This window comes from Leptonychotes weddellii, chromosome 11 (assembly GCF_054177405.1).
Source record: "Leptonychotes weddellii isolate Sample4059 chromosome 11, ASM5417740v2, whole genome shotgun sequence".
NCBI classification, from domain to species: domain Eukaryota; kingdom Metazoa; phylum Chordata; class Mammalia; order Carnivora; family Phocidae; genus Leptonychotes; species Leptonychotes weddellii.
The window spans coordinates 6,208,588-6,222,863 of NC_138379.1; the positions used below are offsets into that span (position 1 = coordinate 6,208,588).

The 14,276-nt window shown below is 46.3% G+C and overlaps 1 long non-coding RNA gene across 3 annotated transcripts; it reads right to left on the reverse strand.

Moving 5' to 3' along the window:
• Positions 1-6: 6 nt before the first annotated feature.
• LOC115942296 (uncharacterized) lies at positions 7-9,096 on the reverse strand. Of its 3 annotated transcripts, XR_014138493.1 has the most exons (5): positions 8,972-9,096; positions 8,602-8,690; positions 8,358-8,502; positions 7,314-7,451; positions 7-197 (listed from the first exon to the last, which is right to left on the reverse strand). It is a non-coding gene; the product is annotated as an uncharacterized LOC115942296 (long non-coding RNA). The 3 variants fall into 3 exon arrangements; XR_014138494.1 differs by lacking the exon at positions 8,602-8,690 and having other exon boundaries at positions 8,972-9,092; XR_014138492.1 differs by lacking the exon at positions 8,972-9,096 and having other exon boundaries at positions 8,602-8,947.
• Positions 9,097-14,276: the final 5,180 nt, after the last annotated feature.

Genomic DNA, 14,276 nt, shown 5'->3' on the forward strand with positions numbered 1-14,276 from the left:
GTGGGGCTTGATCCCAGGACTCTGGGATCACGACCTGAGCTGAGGGCAGACGCTTAATGGACTGAGCCACCCAGGCGCCCCATACAACAATTTGTTTATCCATTCCTCTGTGATGGAGATTTAGGGTGTTTCCAGTTTGGGCCTATTCTTCTACAAGTCTTTGTATGGATATGTTCTCATTTCTCTTGGGTGAATACCTAGAAGTACAAATGCAAAGTCATGTGGTAAGTATATGTTTACAAGAAACTGCAAACTTGTTCTCCATTGTGTCATTTTACAGTCACACAACCAGTGCATGAGAGTTCCTGTTTCTCCACATCCTTGCCTATACTTGGTATCATTCGGACTTTTTTTTTTTTAAGTAAACTCTACACCCAACGTGGGGACTTGAACTCACGACCAAGATCAAGAGTCCCATGCTCTACAGACTGAGCCAGCCAGGCGCCCGGTATTGTTCAGACTTTTTAACTTAACACATCAACTGTTCAGGTTTTTTTAATTTTTAATTTTTTTTATTTTTTAAGTAAACTCTATGCCATGCATGAGGCTCAAAGTTACAACTCCAAGATCAAGAGTCACATGCTCTAATGACTGAGCCAGCAGGGCACCCCAACTGTACAGGTTTTATTTATTATTATTATTTTTTAAGATTTTATTTTTGGGGCGCCTGGGTGGCTCAGTTGTTAAGCGTCTGCCTTCGGCTCAGGTCATGGTCCCAGGGTCCTGGGATCGAGCCGTGCATCGGGCTCCCTGCTCCGCGGGAAGCCTGCTTCTCCCTCTCCCGCTCCCCCTGCTTGTGTTCCCTCTCTTGCTGTGTCTCTCTCTGTCAAATAAATAAAATCTTTAAAAAATAAATAAATAAAGTAAATGGGTACCCTCAAGATCCCTCCCCACCATTCCAGAAATCACTTGGGCATCCACAGGGGAGAGACACATTTGGTTTCAAAACTATACAAACTTGAAAAGGCTGATAATACACAATTAGAAAGGTAATTCAAAAGCGTGTTTTGAAAACAAAGAATCAGAATAAATAAGGTAAAATGAAATTGAAGGGAGAATTAGACATACATTTGAAAAGGAAAGGAAGGTACTGTCTGTTCAAAAGAACAAGAACTATAACATAAATCTGTAAGGAATTCATGGTTTAAGGGGCACCTGGGTGGCTCAGTCGGTTAAGTGTCTGCCTTTGGCTCAGGTCATGATCCCAGCATGCTGGGATCAAGCCCCATCAGGCTCCTTGCTCAGCAGGGAGCCTGCTTCTCCCTCTCCCCCTGCTTGTGCTCTCTCTGTCAAATAAATAAATAAAATCTTAAAAAAAAAAATTCATGGTTTAAGGGAATAAAATATCTAGGATGCTTTCTGTTAGTTGGGCACTGTTTACAGGGTGAATTGCCCCCCCATATGTTGAAGTCTCAATCCTCAATACCTAAGAATGTCACTGTATTTGGAGATAAGGTCTTTAAAGGGGTGATTAAGTTAAAATGAAGTCATTAGGATGAGGCCCTAATCTAACATGAGTAGTGTCCTTACAGAAAGGGGAAGAGATGCCAGGAATGGTCATATATAGAGGCAGCCAGAGGGCAGCCACCTGCAAGCCAAGGAGAGAGGCCTCAGACGAGTATATACCAGCCGAAACCTTGATCTTGGACTTCCAGTCTCTAGAACTGTGAGAAAATAAATTTCTGTTATTTAAGTCACTGAGTGTCTGGTGTTTTGTTATGACAGCCCTGGCAAACTAATATAAGAATATAAAGTTCTGGGCGCCTGGGTGGCTCAGTTGGTTAAGCGACTGCCTTCCGCTCAGGTCATGATCCTGGAGTCCCAGGATCAAGTCCCGCATTGGGCTCCCTGCTCAGCAGTGAGTCTGTTTCTCCCTCTGACCCTCCTCCCTCTCATGTGCCCTTTCTCATTCTCTCTCTCTCAAATAAATAAATAAATAAAATCTTAAAAAAAAAAAAAGAATATAAAGTTCTATTGATTTGATCATTTTTTGCTGGATCCAGCTGGGTCTGAAGATGGAGGCTACTTTGGGTCTTTTGAGAAAACCTAGTATTGCCATTTCCTAACAGTGGAAAGCTAGTTAATTTCTCTGTACTTTGTGTTTTATCATCACTAAAACTGCATCTAATAATAACTATACTAAGGGGTTTCTTTTGGGGGGTGGGGGAATGAAAGCACGTAAGTACAGCATCCAGCACCTGGCACACAGAAAGTGATCAATAGGGGTACCTGGGTGGCTCAGTCGGTTAAGCAGCAGACTCTAGGTTTCAGCTCCAGTTATGATCTCAGGGTCCTGGGATCGAGCCCCACATCCGGCTCCCTGCTCAGCGGGTTGTCTGCTTGAGATTTTTCTCTCTCTCCCTCTCCCTCTGCTTGCATGCTCTCTAAAATAAATAAATCTTTTTTAAAAAGGTGATCAATAAACATTAGGCTATTTCCATTTTCTCAGACTATATCTTGTTCAGTATCTTATAATAACCTCTGTATTTATGCTGCAATAAATCTATATGAAAATCTATTTTTCATATTTTTTCCCAATTAAAAGGCAGGGCAGAGGTTAGTATTTCCAATTTGCAGACTAAAAGAATGAGGACAAGTCCAGTGAGTCGCTGGAGGTCACACAGTGAAGCTGTGACAAAGGCAAGAGACAGGCCAGATCTTCCCTAGGGTGTTTGTGGCCTCTTTGCATTGGACCTCATTACCAACTGGTGAAATGTACCAGGTGGCCTGTCCTATACTAAGGCTGACTGCAGCTGTGCCTTTTGAACTCTGGTTTTGTTTTTGTTTTGAGAGCGAGCGTGCATGCATGTGAGCAGGGGTGTGTAGCAGAGGGAGGGGGGAAAGAGAGAATCTTAAGCAGGCTCCATACCCAGCGGGGTGCCAGACACGGGGCTTGATCTCATGACCCTGAGATCATGACCTGAGCCGGAATCAAGAGTTGGACGCTTAATCGACTGAGTCACCTAGGTGCCCCTTAAACTCTGTTTTTAAATAATTTTCCTGTTTCCCTCTTTTGGGTCAGGCAGCCAACTGCCCACCTGCAGCAGTCCTGCTACACCATGGTAACTTCTTGTTTTAGTGGCTTTGATCCTAGAAATCAGACTCCCCGTGATACCAATGTATATAAAACAGAAATCAGTGAGCTCTGAGGTGGGGATTCCAGGAGCTATGTTCTTCCATCTTAGGCTATTGATTTTAACTGCGCAGAGGCCTTCAGGGCTCTTTGTGGGGTGTGGGAGGCTAGCTGCTGGTTAGGGAGTACCCTGCCCACCTGTCCAATCCCAGCAACACACTCTCACCAACAGCTGTGGCACACTCAGTGCCTCTTGGATAAATGGTCTAATGGTTTTGGGGATTGTCATATTTGATGTGCCCCCAATCATGTCATCAAAGGTCTCTCCCCAGTGTCACCAGGGATTCCAGTCTCTAAACCCAGTGGGCAATTTTCAACGGCTATTGGCTATGGGGAAGAAAAAGCCAAGGAAAGCTCCAAGGTTTCCAGCCCGAGCAGCAGAATGACAGAGTTGCCCCCAACTGCGGTAGGAGTAGATTTTTTTTTTAATTTTTATTTATTTATTTGAGAGAGAAAGAATGAGAAACAGAGAGCATGAGAGGGAAGAGGATCAGAGGGAGAAGCAGACTCCCCGCTGAGCAGGGAGCCTGATGTGGGACTCGATCCTGGGACTCCAGGATCATGACCTGAGCCGAAGGCAGTCGCTTAACCAACTGAGCCACCCAGGCGCCCCAGTAGGAGTAGATTTTGAGGAAAGACCAGCACCTCCATTTTGGAGTTAGGAAAGAGGGGTCTGGCTGGAGGTAAAAATTTGGGAGTTAGCAGCATATTAATTTAAAGCCAGAAGACCAAGGGATTGTGCGCCAACGGAAGAAATATAAATGGAGAAGTGCAGAACCCTGAGGAGCTTCAACGTTTAGAATTTGGGAGGTGAACAAGAACCATAAAGGAGGCTAAGAGAGACGCCAGTGTGATGAGAGAAAAGCAAAGGAAATGTCAGGGGAGGGAAACATGGACAGTGTCAGATTCTGTTATTAACTGGCTGCCCTGTGAAAGGGCCATCATGAACATGCAGCCCAGGTGAGGCTTCAGGTTGACTTCAGCCTCAGCAGACATGGGCTGCAACCACATGGGCCTCTCCATGGGCCTTCTGACAACATGGTAGCTGGCGTTCCTGGAGAAGTCATGAGAGATGGGGATCCGCTAGACCCACAAAAGCCTTCAGATGCCTGCAGGTACACCTGGCAATTTGACTGCAACCTCGTAAGAGACACCGAGCTGAAACCACCCAATAAGCCTCTCTCAGATTCCTGACCTAGAGAAACCAGAGAAATAATAAATATTTGTTATTTTAAGCCACTACACTTTGAGGTGACTTTAATGCCATAACAGATAACTAATACATGTGGTAATAGCCTCATTTCATGGGTGAAGAAGGTGAAGCTCAGAGGGACAAGGTGACCAGCTCAAGGTCACGGAATGAACAAATGACAGAACCGGCCTGCTCTCAGAGCAGGACCTCGCACCCGATGTGTTGTTGACAAATATTTGTTGAATTGGCCCAGTCATTTTTTTCTGTTATCAAGTTAGGTTATAGTTGAAGTACAACAGTGATGAGTTACAACCCATTATTATACACATAATATCAGTCTATATGACTAATTAAGCGCTATGGGTCCCAGATCTCTCTCTTTTCCATTAAGTGACTTGCTAACCCAGGGAAAGGCAAAGGCCTGTGTATCTGGATATTTGTCCTCTTTGTTGCCCAGAATCCAAATATGCTTATTTTGGGGGAAGAAAGAAATAGGGCCTGGGGAAATAAGAAATAGGGCCTGTATCAGTCAGGGTCCAATCAGAAGAAACCACGCAAGAATTTAAACAGTGATTTAATATAAAAATTATTAACTGTCTAGCAAGAATTCTAAAGAAGTACCATGTATAAGAAGCAGCCACTAGCTCAGGAGCTGAGGTAGATGCCCAAGAAAGAGGCTCCCAACAGAAGGGCTGAAAACCAGCCCATGTTGGATAGGGCATGGTTCAGATTTACAGAGTAAATACAGAGAAACTGTTGCAGTGATACACTGGCAGAATTTGCTGGAAATCTCCCCTTTCAGGTACTGGGGAAAACTGTTCATGGGGAAGTGTCTCAGCAGAAAGATTTCATTATAAGACGGCCTGTCGGGGTAAGCCAGGGAGAGCTGCTGGCTCGGGGTGCTGCTGCCTGCTGGGCACTGCAGGGGCAGGCCACGTGACCAACCCAGGAAGGAAAACTCCTTCCTTCTGCGATGTGTCTCCAGTGCCCTCCACTGACAAAGCTTCACACCGAGCCTACTGTCAAAGGCAAGATATTTAAAGGGCCCAGATCCATTTTTAGAGAGCAGACAAGGAAGAATGAATTTGGAGCTGAAAAGCAATAAATTGATAACTAGCACAACCTCGCTCAGGTATTATCCACAGAAATTCTACAGCTCAGGCATTTTGCTCAAGACAGCAAGTGACAGTTCTTTGAGGCACGTAGGAAAACAAAAACTAATTATGGTAATCAGCTCCATTAGGCAGAAGTCTCAAACTATAAAGTTGGGTAGCCAAGTTTACTCACAGAAGCAAGTACAATAGGCTAGTATATGAAAAATCAAATGCCAAGGAAGAAAAAAACCCCTGAAACTTTTTTTTTTTAATTGAACCACAGTGCATGCACGTAACATATAAAATTTTTTTTTTTTTAAGATTTTATTTATTTGAGAGAGAGAGAGACAGTGAGAGAGGGAACACAAGCAGGGGGAGTGGGAGAGGGAGAAGCAGGCTTCCCGCTGAGCAGGGAACCCGACGTGGGGCTCGATCCCCGGACCCCGGGATCATGACCTGAGCTGAAGGCAGCCGCTTAATCAACTGAGCCACCCAGGCGCCCACATATAAAATTTATGATACTGGATATTTGAAAGAAAAATTTAAAAATACACATTGAAAAATAGAAATCTTTAATTATTAAAATTTTTGTTCATAATCTGTTATTCCTTTGACTTGGAACCAGAAACCTGACACCTTTTTTTCTGCACCAACATGTCAATGTCTGGTCTCATATTTCCAGTTGCAATGTGTAGAACTGAATGTAATCTTGTATCCTTTAATTGGGAGCGAAATTTAGTTTTACTCAATTTCGTAACAGAAAACAGCTGTTCACAGACATAAGTGCTTCCAAACATGGACAGAATCTTTGCACAATGGTTTCTATATCTGGGGTAACTCTTGCTGAGGTATTTGTAGAATTCTGGTATTCTAATGGCATCGTATTTAGTTTTTAATACCATATTACACTGCAGTTCAGTAACTTCCATTTGTAATTCTTCATTAACACTGTCAATGTTAACTGAGAAAGGGGAGTTAAACAATATGAGCTCGTTTTCATAATGTTTGAAATCAAAGAACCTTTTCTGAAATTCAATCTTCAACTCCACAATTTTGGGGATTGTAGATTAAGCCATCACTTTCATTTCTTGACACTGATTTCAGTGTAGGAAAGTGTGCCAGATTATTTACAGACAAATGAGTTTCCCAAAGACTCAATTTTGCTAGGAAAGAGCAAACTGAATCATACATTTGTGTCACCACTTGTGAATGTCTTTGCAGAGAAATAATCAAAGTGTTTAGATGGTTTGTAATGTCAACCAAAAAGGCCAGGTGTCTGATCCAAACTTCACTGGTGAGCTGGGGAAGGGGTTTGCTCTTGGAAGACATGAACAAATCTATTTCTTTTATTAATTCAAAAAGTCTCTTCAGTACCATGCCACGACTAAGCCACCTTACCTTTTATGGTAAAGATTACCATATTGTGCATCCAGTTCCTCCAGAAAAGCACTGAACGGCCTGTTAGACATACAATTCACTGTTCACTGTGTTAATCACTACATCCATGACATGTTCTAGTTTTAACTTTTTAGTACAAAACAATTCCTGGTGAATAATGCAGTGAATAGATTTAAGTTCTGCATCCTTGAAAAGCATTTTGACTTTGGATCTAAGTTTTGCAACAAGCCCCGTGTTATCACAGACCATCGCAGGAGCAGCACTAGTTTGGACCAGTCAACATTAAACTTTTCTTTTTTTTTTTATTTGACAGAGAGAGAGACAGCGAGAGAGGGAACACAAGCAGGGGGAATGGGAGAGGGAGAAGCAGGCTTCCCGCCGAGCAGGGAGCCCGATGCAGGGTTCGATCCCAGGACCTGAGCCGAAGGCAGACACCTAACGACTGAGCCACCCAGGTGCCCCAACATTAAACTTTTCAAGACTTTTCTCAACATACCCAAATAAGTCATTTTCAGATGCTGGGTCTGTCATGGGAACCATGTCCAAAAGTTCTTCAGTGATGTAAAAATTCTCATCAACACCCCGGATAAATACAATTAACTGGCTTAAATATTTATGTATGTGCTCTCATCCACTGCAATAGAAAATGTCACAAATGATTTTACTTTTTCTCTCAACTTGTACTGTAGGTTCTTAGCCATATCTTTTACTCGCTGAGCAACAGTGTTTCCAGTTAGACTTATGTTTGCAAATGCTGGTTTCTGCTCTGGACACATGATTTCTGCACACTCAATAGACAGTCTTTTATAAACTCACCATCTGTGAAAGGTTTTGATGCCCGGGCAATTTTTCCACTTATGACATAACTGCATTTCACAGCAGCATCGGTTATTTTATTTGCATTTGATGATAAATGCGGAAGAAAGTTTAGTCCTTTTTTTAGTTCATTAAGTTTTTCATCACGCATATTTTCTGTATACCAGTCAAAATTCTCACTATGGTTTGTTTCATAATGGCATCTTAAGTTGTATTCTTTTGATACAGACAAAGTCTGGTTACATATAAAACACTTAGGGCTATTCTTAACTTTCACAAAGAAAGATGCTCATTCCCACTATTCTTGAAACATGCAACGCTCTGGATCCATCTTTCGTTTTCCCATTTTTGATAGAGACATAGGTACAAAAAGAGAGTTCACTTTTCTTTACTACAAGAGAAACAACAGCACAAGCCTGATGATAAATGGTAACTGACACTGGTTTTGAAGAGGGAGGAGTGGAAACTGTAGCAAACTATAAAGCCTTCCAAAGGGAGCAGACACTACTCAGCTGGGGCGGACTGTTGGTATGTGGGAACACAGGCCCCATCTTCCCAATTTTTGAAGCAAAGCCAGATATTGTATTTTCACACAAAATCAACTGACTTTTAGATATTGTAAATTAAAGCAAAAAACGTTAGACACTGTGAAAGGCAAACAAAGTAAGTCTAAGGATCATAAATAGCCCCATGGCACCAGTTTGGCCTCCGTAGCCCCACTCACCTCCTAGCATGCGGCCAACCACTTCCAGGGTCGCCAGGGCTTCTACCCCACACTGACCCAGGGTGGCTTCATCCGGCAGGGAAGAAGCTGCCAGAAGCACTACTTTATCTTCGGTGGTGTGGCCCTCCAAGGAGGCGACATGGGCCTAGGGAAGAAAGGAAGAGTCAAGAGTGTTCTCTAAGGAAGTCACAGAAAGCCAGGCAAAGGACACATGGGTTGGGGAAGCTCAGGGATACACTATTACTTTTGCCTTGATCTGAGCAACTGTCTCCAGGCCGGTCACTTCAAGTGTGTGCAGCTCCCGGGCACGCACAAACAGCTGCAAGTCAGTGACTTAAGGGCAGAGAAGAGTGAAGTCAGCAGCTGGGAGACGCAGGGAGGGGCGGGGAGGTGTCCAGGGCAGTTCTTGGGGCCGGAGGACACCTGTGGGCGGGACAGCATCCTAGGGGAATGGTGGGGCAGAGCTAACCAGAGCCCACTGTGGGTACACGCGGAGGGCGGGGGGAGGGTTAGACCTCCCACGAGCCCGGGCCCAGGCCCTACTTTCCCGTTCCCCTGAGCCCTGCTGCCCTCCGTCCCTCAGTTATCATGTTTCCGCTCTACCCGGATCTTACCTGGGACACACAGCCTCGCGCCGCCGTAACCGTGGAAACGGAAGCTACAGAGCGGAGGCGCAAATACCCCCGCCACTAGGGGCGCATTGCGTCGCTGCCCCGCGCCTCCTCCCGCCCTCCGCGGAGGCCTCGCCCCCGCGCTCTTCGCCACGCCCCTCCGCGGTCCGCGCAGGCGCGGGCACCCTCCTGGGTGAGCCCAGGCTGTCGGGGGCGGTAGGCAAGATGGCGGCGTCTGAGGTGAGACCACTTTCGTGGAGCTGGAAAGCGGGCTCCCTGCACCCTGTGGGATGCAGCAGAAGATGCGAGCCGCTTAGCCTGACACTCAGACGGAAGCCCAGCTATTTGTTGGGAACTCGGAGCAACGAGGCCCCCGCTAGAACTTTGGTTTTTTCATTCGAGGTGGACATCTGTTTTAGCACAGACAGGGTTAGGGTACAGAGGAGGTGGTAAAGAGTGCGCAAGATAGGGTCCCCTGGCTGGCTCAGCCAGAGGAGCCTGCGACTCTAAAATCTTTTTAAAAAGGTGCGAGAGAGGGACCGTAGCACCATGGGGCTTCAGGTTTGTCCAGGATGTAGAGGTCCCAACCAGGGAGGAGGAGGCTGCGAGGACCCAAGTGGCCTCAGTTATAAGGAGCTGCATGTTCAGTTGCGCTCCTTCTTTTCACTTAGACCGGGGGTAGGGGGTAGACTGAATGGGACTGCTGAGGAACTGTGGGTCCCAAAGCCTCGGACCTCCAGGCCACCCTGCCTTGGCAGCGCCTGTTCTGTTGTGGTTACAGGCCTCATCCAGCCCTGGGGTGTTGTGTTGGAAAGAAATATTCAAAGAGGATCCTAAGGCAGGGTAGTTATGTTCTAGATTGTAAGAGGACTCTTTTTTTTTTTTTTTTTTAATATTTTATTTATTTATTTGAGAGAGAGAATGAGAGAGAGCACATGAGAAGGGGGAGGGTCAGAGGGAGAAGCAGACTCCCTGCCGAGCAGGGAGTCTGATGCGGGACTCGATCCTGGGACTCCGGGATCATGACCTGAGCCGAAGGCAGTCGCCTAACCAACGGAGCCACCCAGGCGCCCTGTAAGAGGACTCTTAAGGCAAAATAGTCATGTCTTAGATCTCCTAGATCGTAGGAAAAAAATCTAGGTCTGAATCCCAACTCAGAATTTACCCTTGGGGCTTGGCTCTTATGTGGAGCTGGGTAATAATAATTACTGTCTTGCAGGATTTCAGGAAATGTGTAGGACTCTCACTTAGCATGGTGTTGGGTGTGTCTGCATAAAGCCAAAACCAGGAAAAGCCTGTATGAGAAAGATAGACTTAAATAATTGAAAACTTTTGATCTTGGCCCGGTATAATGGTTCAGACTTTGGAACCAGACTGAATTCAGATCCCAGCTCCATAGTTTACAATATCTGTTACCATGGGTAAGTCACATAATCTTTACCTCCAGGAATAGGAATAATAGAACCTATTCATATGAGAATTGAGTAAGTCAATATATTTATAAAGCATTTAGAACAGTGTCTGGCACAGAATAAGTGAAAACAAATTATTGTTAATAAATAAAACATATACCGGGCGCCTGGGTGGCTCAGTTGGTTAGGCGACTGCCTTCGGCTCAGGTCATGATCCTGGAGTCCCTGGATCGAGTCCCGCATCGGGCTCCCTGCTCGGCGGGGAGTCTGCTTCTCCCTCAGACCCTCCCCCCTCTCATGTGCTCTCTGTCTCATTCTCTCTCTCTCAAATAAAAAAAATAAAATAAAATAAAACATATACCATGTTGAGTTAGACTTGTGATCCAAACGTTTTTTCATAATTCTTTAAACAACTCACTTGAGCCGCACAGACATAAGCAGACACATCAGAGGCCAGCCCTTGTCCAGCCTTATAACCCACTAGTCTAGACTCCTGGCCTTTGCTTCTGCCCTTCTCCAACCTTATAACCCACTAGTCTAGACTCCTGGCCTTTGCTTCTGCCCTGCTCCCTATCTGGAATGTTCTTTCACCTATTGAGTTTCTGCCCATCCTTGGAAGCCAGTGACAGAGGAAGGTGGTTGTTTCTTTGCTTCAGACACAGACCCAGGGGCTGCCTAGTCACCCTACCCTGGTGGAGTCAGTGGCCGACTGCTATTTTTTGGAGCTCCTGCTACCCCCAGAAGCACCCCAAAGCCCCCAGAGCATGCACAATGTTTTATCTTGAGTGTCTGGCATCTCTACCCGCCTTAACCTATGGTTTGCCTGGTGGAAACGGGACCTGTGGGGAAATCCCCCAGGGCTGGCATCTGCCTCAGGTCCTCAGTAGTGGCCAGAAGTAGAGCCCTCTGTCTTGTGCCCATGCAAACACTATTGGATGCTTTACAGGGCTTTCCCAGATGAGAAAAAAATGAAAGAGAAGACCCAAGTGCTTGGATTCCCCAGCAGGCCTGTGTTCTTGGCATTGCCTGCCTGTCTCATCCCTCCTTGTGGTTTCTTTTTTTTTTAATTTTTTTTTTTTTTTAAGATTTTATTTATTTGCGAGAGAGAGAGAATGAGAGACAGAGAGCATGAGAGGGAGGAGGGTCAGAGGGAGAAGCAGACTCCCTGCTGAGCAGGGAGCCTGATGTGGGACTCGATCCCAGGACTCCAGGATCATGACCTGAGCCGAAGGCAGTTGCTTAACCAACTGAGCCACCCAGGCGCCCCTTCCTTGTGGTTTCTTCCTTTCTTTCTCTCTCTCTCTTTCTATATTTCTCTCTCTCTCTTTCTTGATTTTATTTATTGAGAGAGAGAGCACAAGCAGGGGAAGCAGCAGAGGGAGAGGGAAAAGTAGATTCCCCGCTGAGCAGGGAGCCAGATGCAGGGCTCGATCCCAGGACCCTGGGATCATGACCCGAGCCGAAGGCAGACACTTAACCAACTGAGCCACCCAGGTGCCCTCCTTGTGATTCCTAATTCAAGAACATGCGGCATAACGAGAACACAGGATTAGGAGTCAGTGGATCTATGTTTGATTTTGGCTTTGCCATACACTGCTGGTGTTGCTCAGCCTCTCCCAGCCTCCGTTTCAACAAAATAGAGATAATACAACATCTGACCTCCAAGGGCTATTAGGATAAAATGAAGGTGCACAAAAATCACTTAGAACTCTGTTCCTTTGTTCCAGAAATTTATTTGAGTCTTCCTGGCCTAAAGAACGGAGAGAGAGAGCATCCTCAGAGGGTCACCTAAAGCCCCCAGCAGCTGTAGACTTGGTTTCTTCATTTGTACATTCATTTCTTCATTCGTTCCAGAGATACTTATTGAGCACCTACTCAGTGCCAGGTCCTGTGCTGGACATTGGGGTACCAGGATGACATAACTTGTTCTGGCGCTAAACTTCTGGAAAGGGGACGCTCTTGACCTGGAGTCTGGAGGTGGCATGGCCATTTGGTGCTAACTGTCTGCAGACTCTTTGAGGAAACAGGTCCTCAGCTGTGGGGAGATAAAGCCTAGGGAGAACTGGATTATCATCCATACCCTTTGCAGACCCCCCATTCACCCAACCTGCCCTACTCTGTAAGGTGCTTCCAGATGCACAACATCACCTCCGGTTTCTTCTTGTTTCATAGACTGTGGGTGAGGCCAGTGGCCATTCTGCCTGGTGGGAGTATATATCCTAACACAACTCAAGCAGGAGGCCAGTTAAGGCTCTGGAAGTGGGTATGGTGCTGGGAGGGGGTGAGCCTCAAATCTCTCCCTCCTCGGCCACTTTGTCTTTGTGATCTCACTCCTCTAAGTGTGGCTGAGCCTCTGCCTTGTGCCCGGCTGGGCAGTGTTGAGCCCCACAGAGCTGACCCAGAGATGGGCCTGAAGGATAGTCCCGCCCCCCGCCCCCAGGTAGAAGGGCTCAGGGCAGAGGATCAGCCATGGCCTGCCCCCCACCCACCCCCCATCTCTTCCACTTCAGACCCCCTTTCTCCAGCCCAACATAGCAGCCTTTGGGCTGGTGCCTGATGCAGGGAGGATGGGGAGCAAGGTGATGTGTGGCCTTCTGGCAGGGTGAAGCTCTAAGGAGTGTGCCCTTTTTTCTTGTCTTCCTCTTCTAAGGCAGAAGGGGATGAGCCACCCAAGTACTGAGGGGGACCTTGGAGGCAAGAAGGTGCTGGCGCTTCAGCTCCCCACCCTGTGCCTTCAATGTCGGTATTTGGGCATAAAAGGGAATGAAGGGCTGACACATGCTACAACATGGATGAACTTGGAAACATGCCGAGTGAAGGAAGCCAGACACAAAATGACAGTTTATTTATTGTTTATGTTTACTAATGAAAGGAAGATGTTACTCTTTTTTTTTTTCATTAAAATATAAGGGTGTTTTTCTTTTTCAAAAAATTTAAATTCCAATAGTTAACAGTGTTAGTTTCTTTTTGTTTTTTGTTTTTTTTTTATTTGACAGAGAGAGATAGCGACAGCAGGAACACAAGCAGGGGAAGTGGGAGAGGGAGAAGCAGGCTTCCCACCGAGCAGGGAGCCTGATGTGGGACTCGATCTCGGGACTCCGGGATCATGACCTGAGCGGAAGGCAGACGCTTAACGACTGACCCCCCCAGGCGCCATTTTAGTTTCATGGGACAATTATTTTAGATTCTACTTACATGAAATACCTAAAACTGGCAGAGTCATAGAAACAGGAAGTAGATTAGAGGTTACCAGGGGCTGTGGGGAGGGGGAAATGGGAGCAGCTGCTTAATGGATATGGTTTCTGCTGTGGGCTGATAAAAGGGATCTGGAAACAGCGGTGATGGTTGCACAACATTGTGAATGTAATTAATGCCATGGAATTAGACACTTAAAATGGTTAAATGGCAAGTTTTACATTGTGTGTGTGTGTGGGTGTCCACAATACATTTTTTTCAAGATTTATTTGAGAGAGAGAGCAGGGGGGCGGGGCAGAGGGAGACCCTGAGATCATGACCTGGGCAGAAACCAAGAGTTGGACACCTAACCGAATGAGCCACTCGGGCGCCCCCACAATAAAATTTTTTTTAAACATTAAAAAAAGTCCACAAGGCCAAGCAAAATGCCTTGGGGTCAAATTCAGCCCCCACTCTGAAATCTGACACGGGGAACGGAGGCAGGAGAGGCTGGGGGCAGGCTGGGAGTCTGGGATCCGCAGGGTCAGGAGGATGGAGAAGAACCAGCGGAGAATGGAAGAAGGGAACAACCGAGGCTTGAACCTGTCCCCAGCCACCCGCGTGGTCTGTACCAGTCGGACACAAGCCCCACCTTGGCACTCTCCCCTCCTCTGTCCCCACTGTCCCTGCCCCGTCCAGGCCTCCTCATCCTGCAATGGCTT